Here is an 11,228-nt window from a genome sequence, read left to right as displayed (position 1 = left end):
GGTCTGCAAAAGCACATTTGGACAAGCCAGCTTCATTTTGGAATAAGGTCCTGTGGACTGATGAAACAAAGATTGAGTTGTTTGGTCATAAAAAAAGGCGTTATGCATGGCGGCAAAAAACAGCGTTCCAAGAAAAACACTTGCTACCTACCCACTGTGAAATTTGGAGGTTCCATCATGCTTTGGGGCTGTATGGCCAATGCTGGTACTGGGAATATTGTTAAAGTTGAGGGTGGCATGGATTCCACTCAATATCAACAGATTCTTGAGACTAATGTTCAAGAATCAGTTATGAAGTTGAAGCTACGCCGGGGATGGATATTTCAGCAAGACAATGATCCAAAATACCGCTCCAAATCTACTCAGGCATTCATGCAGAGGAACAATTACAATGTTCTGGAATGGCCATCCCCGGACCTGAATATTATTGAACATCTGTGGGATGATTTGAAGCGGGCTGTCCATGCTCGGCGACCATCAAACTTAACTGAACTGGAATTGTTTTGCAAAGAAGAATGGTCAAAAATACCTTCATCCAGGATCCAGGAACTCATTAGAAGCTACTGGAAGCGACTAGAGGCTGTTATTGTTGCAAAAGAAGGATCTACTAAATATTAATGTCGCTTTTCTGTTGAGGTGCCCATATTTTTGCACCTGTCAAATTTTGTGTTTATGTGTACTGCACATTTTCTTTTACTGTGTCCATAAGTTATTGGTTATATCAAACTGAAATAGTTATTGCAAACATCCAAATATTTAGAGATGAAAATAATTTGGATTAATAGGGGTGCCCAAACTTTTTCATATGACTGTACTAATCACTTGCATGATTTGGAGGCTTATTTCCTCTTACCAGTTCAGCCTATGTTTTAGTAACACTTCTGTCAACATTATTCAACGATCTGGTTCCCGTTTCTAAATGTTGCCCATTATATTGAAATTCATTGGAAATTGTGTCCTATGAATTTTATCAGAGAAACCAGTTTCAAGTATTTCATGGATGACTTCAACTTTGTTTTTGGTACAATAAGCATGTGAAACACAAGTATGCATGTAATCATTTTCAGTCATACAGATTGCATATGAAATCAGATCCTGATGTTGGAAAAACTAAATTTCAAAGTGGTTTGTCTAACAGATGACAAAAACCTGAAAATCAGGTTTTAAACTTGAATGGGGCTCATGTTTAATACAGAGTACTCGTACACTGAATGTGCCCTTAAAACTTGTAACTTTTTCCATAAATTGTGTCTGTGCAGTGTGACACGAAGGCAATAAGCATCTGGTCTGATGAAGTGTTAAAACTCCGCTTGGTTTAATCAGCATTACAGCAGATATCTGAAACTCTGACAATGTGAAAAATGTTCTCTCAAACTTCCTGGTTGATGTGCTGACTTTGGAGAGTGGGCCAAACCCAGCAGGCTCCCCAAATCCTCACTGAAATCTTCCTACTTGACCCAGGGTGACTTGGATGGATAGGTGTCAGTGCACCTACCCATACTTTAAGTGTGAACTCCAAACAGCCACACGTTTACCAAATGATTGTCCAAGTAAATTTAATGCATTTTTCCACTTGTGTGAAAAAATGTACTGAAACCTAGATCTGTGTTCTACTTCATTTGTAAAATGGTGCCTATTGTTCCTCATTCCTAATCTTCAGGAGTCGATGCATGTCTACCATCCTCCAAAAGGTGTGTGCAGGAGCATGCGTGCATTGAGTCATACATGATCCTCTCTGGGCTCTGCCTCAGGCCAGAGCATGTGAAAACAAACATCCGGCTTTAAACATGCTCAATAGCCTAGAGACTAATGTTGCACTAATGTGCATGTGCACTGAGGCATTCTCAGACATTGAACCTGAAATGAACTGGTGTGAGGCAATGTCTTTTCAAATTAACATTGCCAAAATGTTTATGAGAGGAATTGCCCTTTGTGACAAGACAAAAGATTAATTAGCTTTGAGTGACTGAATGCCATTTTATCTAATGATACATCATCTCTTGCTTTTGCTAATAGCTAGCTGGTTAGCTTATCTCATCCATGCAGACTCTTCATCAAATGGCCACTTTAACCTGAAGATTGAAATGTCTGCCAATCGTCTATGATGTCATGAACAGATGCTCAAACTAATTTGTTTAATTACAAAAAATATTTTTTTCAGCTCGTTAGCTAGTACTTCTTGGGCCTTAAATGAGAATCATGTTTCTGGTAGAAACGTGTTCAACTGGCATTAATTTAAGCCACAGGGGTTGTTTCTCTGTTTATTCAAGAACTGAATGAGTGGCTTTGCTGTTTAGTTGGCTTTTATGGGTGTTGACTCCAGCAATGTTTACTCTAACGCCGTCTTCTGTAAATTCTCAACAAGGAAGAAACAAACTGTTTTACGATGCTAACATAAGTTACTCCAAAAATATATCTTCTTTGCATTTGGTCCTTTTACATTTCTAGGTATTTTTATTTAATATAGAAACTTTATTTCTATATTAACATTTGTTTTGAACATTTTTTTATTCTTGTTTGACCAAGGCTGCTGCTTCTTTTGAATTTGAGACTGAAATAAAATCTATATCTACAAATGCAAAAAAAGCTTTCAACATTGTTTCATTAATACATAAAACTGCATTACTCAATTGCTTAGGCTTTTTGAAACATTCCTAGTACTTTGAGAACATGAGTCACTAATAGAATAACTTTTTTATGATCGTTAATCTCTAGTATTGAAACAATGGATTCTGCAACACAAACTCATCAGCCCTGCTTAACTGTTTAGCACTAAAGTCAGAACACACAGTTTTATGACTGTCATACCAATGACTCATGTTAATTTTAAACTGTCTTTAACAACTTCCTGTTGTGTTTGTGTTGCATTTTTGTTTTTATTTTATTTACTTATTTCAAACATGCTTTTTAAAAACTAAAACAAGCAATCAGTTGGACATAGAAAACATGTACATACATAACCAAGATCCAATAAGTGGAGGTTGGATTTCATTTCATTTCATTTTCTTTCAACATAATTTTTCTTGTAAAAGGAATAAAATGCTCTCTCTTTCATGTATGTTGAATGTATACATACATGACGGCTGCAGCTCTTCATGTTCAAACTATTTTAAAAGGACAAAGGGGTATCATGTCTCACTTGACATTTGCCCAATGGCCATTGTCCTGAGAGTATTTGTTACTGAAAATTGCTTCGATGTGGAAATAGTTTAGTTCCCTTTAATCAGTCCTTCCCCCTTTTTTCTGTTGAAATCTGAAGAGCTGATAATTCTTGTCTAAGATTACTTGACCAGGAGAAAAGAGGGAAGGAGGGAGGGGGAATTGTGACAATAGATATCAGAGTTGAAATCAGATACACAAATCAGTTTGCATCCTTGAGATCATCTTTGCACATAAAGCTATGTAGAAATAAGGAAAAGGGTAGTTCAGTTTGCAGCCTTGTTGCAATGACCACATTCTAATGACTGTGATTTGTGCTGGCTAATTTGTGTTTGGATTCAGCAGTAAGCCATTACAGAACCAGTGAAGCACATGTGGTACTTGGTTATGGTGTGACATGGACTTATAAACGCGGTTCAGAAGTGGAGCACTGCTGTCTGCAGAGTTCACAGAAGCTTAATTTAGTTTTGCCTCCCAGTCTGGTTTGCATAAGGGCTTCCAGGGCTTATACAACTCTAGTGTGTGTTCACATAGACATGTTGATTTTGTCATGTCTTGTAGGGCGAGTCTTGCACTGACTTGTGTGCTCCTCCCACGTCAAAGCTTCCAAACACACCTACTGTTACCGCTCTGATATCATATTTTCAGTAAGTATGAACCTTTTCTGTTCTTCCTTATGCGCATTTAAATTCTTCCCACTTTCACGCCAACGTTCTTGTGACAATTATTTCCAAAATTCGTTTTTGTTTTCCACATGCTTTCAAATTTAGCTTTGGAAATCAAGGTGAGTCACTGGCAAACCGAAACATGCAACGAGGTGGATTTAACCTTGTGACATGTCAAATTATGACATCCCTGACAAAGGATGTTTGTGTGATGTGGTTCATGTGAAGAGAGGGAGGAGGGGATTTTCCTTCCTTGTTTGTGGGGGGAAGAAAACAGACATTTGTTCACGGTACTCAGTTTTTGTCCTCTGTTCTCCGCCCATTTTTTTTTTTCCCCCAGGTGATCAGACTGAAAGGGAAGTTGAAAGAATCTTGCCAAACAGATGACTGGACGAGCCAACGGCGGCAGCAAAACCTCCAGCTCACACGTTTGAAGAGCCCAGAGTTTTCTTAACTGTTTCTGTGAGTTTTTTTATTTTTGGGGGGGTGTTTTGATATAGATTTTTTTCATTTTAAACTTCTTCAGAAAAGAGGTGCAGCACTCTAAAGCTATACTAACCAAAGGAATACTATTTCATAGGTAGAATATTGACACAAATTGTTGGGCAAAAACTGATGTGCATGTCTGGATTCTGTCTTATGGCGACTTCAAGTTATTACAGCTCTTTTAGACGGAAGACTTGTGTTATAGATTGAAACAGCATGTGTCAGATTAGTCTACTAATTAAGTTAGGACGATAAGCTCAAAGCAGAAATGTCAAAAACTGATAGCATTTTGTAAGGCCAAAAGAGTAAAGTCATTTTTAAATGTATTTTTCTTTAAATGGTTCAGGAAACTTTGTAAATAATTTCTTTGTGATGTCATCTTTAGAATATTTAAGGGCAGAGTGCCAAATCAAACAATGTCCTATTCTTTGGACGGCAACACCTTCCACTATGTCCCTGCAGAAGCCTTTCTAAATAAGACTCCAGGGTAAAAAGTTGCAGATGATGAACTCAATGAAATTTTAGCTACATGAACATTTTTTTACTGTCCAAAAACATTGGAGATGGTACATTTAGCTGAATAGAAGGGGAATCGTTTCAAATGAGATCCGGTGAAAGAAAAGTTTGAGCCATTTTGCAAGAAAAAGTATAAAAGAAGAGTTGGGTTCCACACTGTGCTTTCTGACCACTCTTGTCAAACTTGTTTTCTGACTAGTTTTTTTTTTTTTTTTTTTTGGTCTGGTTTAAAAAAAAAACTAATTATTTGGTTTAAAAAATTTTACTTTTTGCACAATAAATTGTAGTGACATTCAAAAGAAAAATTCCTCTACCGTTTTTTTATTTTTATTTGTTGAAGTGTAGAGATTGTTCATGTATTAAAGGGAGCTTTGCCTCAACCCGTCCTCAAGACATCAATTTCAGCTCCTGTTTTTGTTTTGCTTGTCATTCTTTTAGGACGTGACCTAACCAATAATTTATAATCTTCCCTCCTTCTGCTTTCCTCTTAGCTTTACGAAGTTGTAGTGTTTTGTCCTCCCCTTGAACTTCTTCTAATACCATGGAGGACGACCAGTGCAGACACAGCCAGTGCAACAGCCACGGGGCCTGCGTGCCTCTTCAAGATGGCGATCCTAATCTGGCTTGTACGTGTGATCTGGGCTACCAGGGGGAATTCTGCGAAACAACAATCAATGGGCATTTGAGTGTACCACTGACCGTAAGCGTAATCGTGGTCATCGTCGGCCTGGTGATCCTCGCTTTTGTCTTCGCTAAGCTGAGGCAGAGGCAAAAGAGGAATAAGAGGTACTTGGACTTATCATATGAAATAAATGTCTTTCTTTTTTTCACTAAAATGAGAACATTCACTATTGCTTGGTTTGTAGCATTCATTAAATATTTTGAATTCTTATTTGATGTTTAACATCATTTATTTATTTATTTAGAATTGGGGAATTCAGGATTGTGTAGCTGTCTGAGTATTAAGCTACATATCTATTTCAAGATATTTGTTTTCTCATGATCAATGTTTTATTCAAAATTTACACCCCAGTTTATTTTGTGCTTTTTTTGTGGATAATTTTTTGGCTCTCCAGTGGAGTTGCCTTTTGTAATTTGCCCCTGCAGGACATTTCTAGTGTTGCACTCATAGAAACTCATTGATTTGTACCCATGTTATCCAGATTTGGATACCATTGGTGTGTTTAATGGAAAGTATGACAATACTGAAAAAAGAAACTTAACTCAGTCCCACTATGTTTTTTTTTCTTTGTCAACAGAAAACAACTGGCAGCTCAACAAGGCTACAACGTATCGGCTCAATTTGGATAAATATGGAATATGTCTAAGGTAAGCATGTTTTGACCTCACAGCTCCTTATTCTTGGATATTGAAATGAAGTAAGAGAAAGTATTTCCAAATTTCTTAGTACTTGGGTAATGTGGGTGCATAAATACCACGAACATTCAAATTTAAGCAAAATAGGACATGTCTGTTGTCGCCAATTTATGTTAAGTAGGGGAACCACTGCTGACACTTAGATCAGCCATTTCGCAATTACTTTCCCATTAATGTCATATTTTATCATATTTATAGTGTAAATATGATTAAAAACCAAAATCCAAATGTCTTTCATTCTTTTCCAGGTAAACAATGTCTTGGATAATTTCCACCCCATCGTGTTTCTGGTTGTTTGAGTGTGATCCTTCCAAACGGAAAGCATTTTTTACTCACTGCAACTGACTTTGTGCTTCAACCTCTTAAGCCACAAACACTGAATTTACAGAAGCACCTTAACTCAAAATCCTGTTTGCTTTGTTCAGCTGACACTCTATACAAAAAATGTTTTCTGCAGGACAAATATGAAGTTATGTTGGATTTTGTTTCTACAATCATGGCACTGTCATTGTCTTGTCTTTATAGTCAAGTTAAACTCACTCTGACAGTTTTCATGCAAAGTCTTCCAGCACAATCATGCAAATGTTCAACCACTTTGTATGATCAAGCAAGAACTTTGGGTGGATTCATTGATCTCATGAGAACCAGCTTGTTGTATTTAACTGGTGCAAGCAAAAATTTTTCAAGGTTCTAACATTTTGATATCTCTACAAACAATGTATAATTTATCCATAATTGCATAGTTTTATATTGGAAATCATTAATGTACTGTGTAGTTCACCACTTTAGTTCTTTTGGTCTGTTTTTTTGTTTTTGTTTTTTTGTTTTGGTATGTTTTCTGGTCTGTTTTTTAAGCTACACATGGAAAGTTTTATTACTTTTTATGCCCTGCATCAAAATACACCATACCTTACTGACTTTTGTATACTTAGAAAAATATGAGTTCATCTAATCATTGTCTAATGCAGTATCATAATTTTTTAAATCCATTTTATTTCCTTGATTATGCACACAAGTGATCGTTTTGTGTCCCATAATAATTACAACAACTACCAATGCAAAGCCAGACTGTATAGATTTTTTTACTTTGTTTTTGTCATTTGTCTTTTTGTTTTGTTCTGTGCAGCATTTGTTTGGCATATGTATTCAACCAACATTTCTATTCTTAAGTGGTAGTCATTACCTGTCACATAGTTGAGCAATATTTGTTTACAGTCTTTCTTGTAAATAACTATTTGATGTCTTAATTCATGGATCAGATCATGGCTCTGACATGTAATTGCATATAAAATTAGCTTCAATTGAACACCTTTTAAATGTATAAAATGTCTGAAGAAGGCAGCGAGTCAGTTTGTAACCAGCTCCATTCACATTAGCCACTGATTTGACTGTCTGGTTAGAACCTTTATTTCTCCAAACTAAGGTTCTTCAGATGGTTGTCTGCTATCGGTAAGATGATGACTGCACCCAATGTCCCCACAGAACTCTTGCATCAAAGATCTAGGTAGACTCTTCAAAAAATCTGTCACTTGTGTCCTAAACAAGTTTCCTGTTGCTATCAAATCCTCTATATAAGGATCTCGTCAAAGCTTAGTGTGTTAATCCTGTCCTTGCACACTCTCACTCATCTGCTTTGATAAACTGCCAACCTGCCTCGACATGTTGTACAGCAGCCACAGAACCTACCAAACTCCTCCAGCAGGTGGCGCCAATCTGCTTTAGGAATGATGTGGGTTACACAGGGGGAATATCTGCAAGTTAATTTCCCACTGACCATCATCATCTTCACTTTTGCTCTCACCAAGAGGCTGCAGAGGCCAAACCACAGCTTCACATCCAATTCTCGCAATGAATGTGAGTAGAATGAAATTATTAAATTTCTTTTTACAATTAAATATGATGTTAAAGGATTAAACCTTTTTATTTAATTCAAGTCTATGATCTGTACTTTATAACTTTTGTAACAGTAAATTATTTTTATGCATACAAAGCAAACTTAAGGAGTTTTGTCAATTTCTGTCTAATAAATTAGGTATGAACTATTTCATATGGCTTAGAATTAACTTGTGAAGTAACAGCACTGGTCCTTAATTTCCTCAAGGGCCAGTGCCTGAACTTTTCATTGTCCATTATTCATATTTCACTGATATATATTGAATTTTATTCTGCCTCATTGTGTTTTATAGGAAATAGATTTGACATTTTTTAATCTCTCCCTAAAGGTGAGCTGGGATTTTGCGATAAAAGCACTTAATCATAGCCTTCATATTCCTCAAAAATTACTTCTCTATTTTTGTGATTTAATCTTGTTTCCCATCTAGTTTGTTCAAAATTATCAGTAAGATTAAAAAATTAACTAAGAAGTTTGTTCTTTAATCTACGGAACTGTTTGTAGGCACCAATTCTCAAAAATTTGCATATGTTGAAGCTCTACATAAGCTTGTGATTGGAAATATTAAGTCATATGTATATGGCTATACATGTGTTTTTGTATATATGTGTAACCTACTATATAGGTTCAGTGGGTGAATATTTTTTTTCACAAAAAAATGAATGTCCATCAGGTTTTCACCTTGCTCAACAAAAGTGAAGACATGTTGCATATGTCTGCTTCACTGCTCTCTAGGGATCAGCCAAATCTTCACTGGAAGACAGACCAGTAGACTGACAGAATAACAAGTCCACAGTCTCTGCTGAAAATAAACATTTGTTTTTCAATATTATAAGTGTTCTTTTCTGATTTTTTTTTTTTTTTACTGTTTGGCTACCTTTTCTTAATAGAGATGAATTTTAAGGTTACTTTAGGCTATAATGGCTACTCATAAATATACATGCAGTGATGATGATTATATTTTGCTTTCTAGTTTTGTTCAAGATTGTCATTATTATTGACGTGTCTATTGGGAAAATGCAATAAATCCTCTACCTAAATATTTTTATGAATACTCTACAGTTTACTTCTAAGTACCTTTAAATTTTTTAGACTTTATGTAAAATGTGTAAAATAGTGTTCTTTTTAAACTAAAGAAAGAAATATTGAGATTTAAAATGGTCAGTTAGATGTTCAAACTTTCTTGTATGTTGCATAAACTACTACAAATATAGGGGAAGAGATAATATAGCAGAGTTAGAAGTAATCCTTTAAGTTACTATTCATTGATTAGGATAATTAATTTCAATGTCATTCCGTGTTTGATTCCAACACAAAAACTCCAGTAGTCATGCAAGACCACAAGCAACCAACCTTGGTCACCTGAGAAAGTGTCAGAGACCAGATCGAACTCATGCCATGTCAACACGTGTTTTTAAAGTAATGGGCAAACCTCACGATTCCGGTGCGTCGCAACATGAAACTTGAAACTCTATGCTAATATTGACTCTTCTGGATACTTAATAGGAAGTTCAAAAGTGCTATAGCACTTTCACTTTGTAACTTTTGTGAAGACACAATCTTGGCCAGAGTCCAAGTGTAGAAATTTTGCAGCAAACAAACTCTCAATGGAAAGGTATTTTGGGACATGTGAAAAACTTGCTACTGGTTAAATAAAGAGGGATGATAATAAAAGTGTTTAAGTGCTTTGCTTTCAAACTGAATGTATTATGCCATTTTGGCAAGCTAAAATGAAACTTCTAGTTACCTCCTGTAATACATCCTTTTATAATAATTTCATGTTATTTTATTAAGTGAATCAACTTGTTTCTCTCTGAAAACCAAAAAGCATCTCCAATAAACTAAAGAAGGGAAGACTTACCTGTCGAGTAATATTGATCATTTTACGCCCCGATGCACAGAAGAAATGATCTGATTTTATGTGGAAGAGGAATCACCAAGAGTCTCCAGAAGTCTGATGATTAAGGAACTAGAAATAAAATACTGAACAATATCTTTTGTTAAACTTTCATTGCAACCAACCCAGCACTCAAAACACAATTAATTGGGAGGACATTTCCTGCAACCAAGAATTATGACATCATTAAGAATATGAATGAATAGACTGTTAGATTAATAAACATACAAAATGGAGGTTGCAGTGAATGTTGGTCAATGAATAGAAGAATGGATACTGATGTAATGTAGGATCAAACAAAGCGTAATACAAAGAACAATGAGCAGATGGATTTCAGGGGTCAAATAATGGATGTATAAATAATGAATTACTCAAAAGACAGATGGATAGATTAAAGTTGAAATTGAATGAATACAATTAGAGATTAAAAACCATGTTTTTGAAAATGAAAGAAAAAGACAAAAATATATATTAAAACCTGTCACATTACAGCAGTCACACCACACACATCAGATAAGACAAAATGTTTACAGTCAGATTTTTCTGCCTGAGTTACTGAGAAACTGTACAGAACAGTTCAGTTTAAAATGTTCAATGACCCCATTAGTCATGTGTTGGTGTTTATTATGCTTGGGTGGTTAGGTTTCTTGCATTTAGATTTGTGCTTTCGTTTCTCATTCGTTTGTTTTGGACAGTCTGGCCCTTTCTGTTCTGTCTTCTCTTTTCTTCCTGATTTCTTACTGTTTCTGAGTTTCCCGGTCTCTTTATCAACATTCTGTGTAGACCAGGAACCCTGCAGTGAACAAGTAGAATCTGGATGGAACTGAACAGAAGCTCCACCAACAACCTTGCTTATCTTCAATGATTTCATCCAAAAAAGCAATCGCAGCCTACGTTGGATTTAAAACTGTCATGAAAGCATTGAGAGAAAACTTTATTTCTTAAATATCTGGGTTTTGACGTTGTTCAGGCATTGGAAGGGTGTGAGAAAATATGCTTGCTGCAGCCCAGACACGCCTTCACTTGTGATAAACCAGCATCTCTTGGGTATTCAATGTATGCATAACAATTCACATCTGTAAAGCGGAAAGTCATCACCATGTTTCATTGTCTAGGTTTTTTTACTACAAATAACACTTTGCCGGCATAAAAATTGTAATTAAAATTGTTTTATCCAGTATTTATATTATGGAGTAATTTGACTATCAGGAGGTCCCAGAGAATAAACATCTGATTC

The 11,228-nt window shown here is 35.8% G+C and overlaps 1 long non-coding RNA gene across 2 annotated transcripts; it reads left to right on the top strand.

Annotated features, from left to right (window-relative positions):
- Positions 1-3,763: 3,763 nt before the first annotated feature.
- LOC129366288 (uncharacterized) lies at positions 3,764-8,948 on the top strand. 2 transcript variants are annotated; one of them, XR_008606600.1, is made up of 5 exons: positions 3,764-3,806; positions 4,165-4,286; positions 5,318-5,612; positions 6,086-6,155; positions 6,452-8,948. It is a non-coding gene; the product is annotated as an uncharacterized LOC129366288 (long non-coding RNA). The 2 variants fall into 2 exon arrangements; XR_008606601.1 differs by lacking the exon at positions 3,764-3,806 and adding an exon at positions 3,825-3,943.
- The last annotated feature ends 2,280 nt before the right edge of the window (positions 8,949-11,228 follow it).

Source organism: Poeciliopsis prolifica, unplaced genomic scaffold (assembly GCF_027474105.1).
Source record: "Poeciliopsis prolifica strain line A6 unplaced genomic scaffold, Auburn_PproV2 SCAFFOLD015, whole genome shotgun sequence".
Lineage (NCBI taxonomy): Eukaryota > Metazoa > Chordata > Actinopteri > Cyprinodontiformes > Poeciliidae > Poeciliopsis > Poeciliopsis prolifica.
This window is presented reverse-complemented; position numbering and strand designations above follow the sequence as displayed.